The sequence below is a fragment of the Psammomys obesus genome, unplaced genomic scaffold (genome assembly GCF_907164565.1).
Source record: "Psammomys obesus unplaced genomic scaffold, mPsaObe1.curated_primary_1811, whole genome shotgun sequence".
Classification (NCBI taxonomy): Eukaryota; Metazoa; Chordata; class Mammalia; order Rodentia; family Muridae; genus Psammomys; species Psammomys obesus.
The window spans coordinates 6523232-6524080 of NW_026596440.1; positions in this window are offsets into that span (position 1 = coordinate 6523232).

Consider the following 849-nt stretch of genomic DNA (forward strand, 5'->3'; position numbering starts at 1 on the left):
AAAGAAAGAAAGAAAGAAAGAAAGAAAGAAAGAAAGAAAGAAAGAAAATCAGTTTAAGAACAATTGTTTAAGAACAATCCTGGGGCTGAGAGGGTAGAGTGCTTGTTAGGAAAAGTGCGAATGTGAAGGTTACACTCGGGTTCACGAATCATACCACGAGATCGGTTCCACGTGGGAGGTTTATTAGGGGAAGGGGGGAGAGAGGAGGAGAAAAAGAGTAAGAGAGTAATGAAGAGTAAAGAAGAGAGAGAGGGAGAGGGCTCCAGTTCTCTTATAGGGTGACCCAGGGCATGCACGGGTAGTTCCAGGTGGTCAGCAGGTGGTCTGGGTGTCCTCACAAATGCCTGATAACTGGTCTGTCAGGTTTCTTGGAGCTGGCCGTAGAAGAGCCTGCTTACTGATCCCAACAGTGCTCATTGTAATCAGGAGGCCCCAAGTTTGGTCTCTTGCATCCATATAGAATGCCAGGCCTGGTGCATGTCTGTAACCTCAGCTCTGGGTAGACAGAGACAGGCACATCCTGGGACTCTCTGACCAGCCAATCTAGCTTGAATGGTTAGCACCAGGTAAAGCAAGAGACCCTATCTCAAAAATAAGGTGGACAGTGGCTGAAGAAGACGTCCACCATCGGCCTCTGGCCCCCACACATGCACATATCCCTGCCTGCATAGGCATCACTTCACCCAAAGGAACAGCAAGATGCCCTTTAGGACAAGTGTTGGAAAAATTTGGCAAAAATAAATAAATAAATAAATCTTGAGCACATTCCCATATTCTTGGACATTTGAATGCATGGTCCCCAGCTGGGTGGCCTTGCTGGAGGAAGTGTGTCACTGGGGTAGGCTTTGA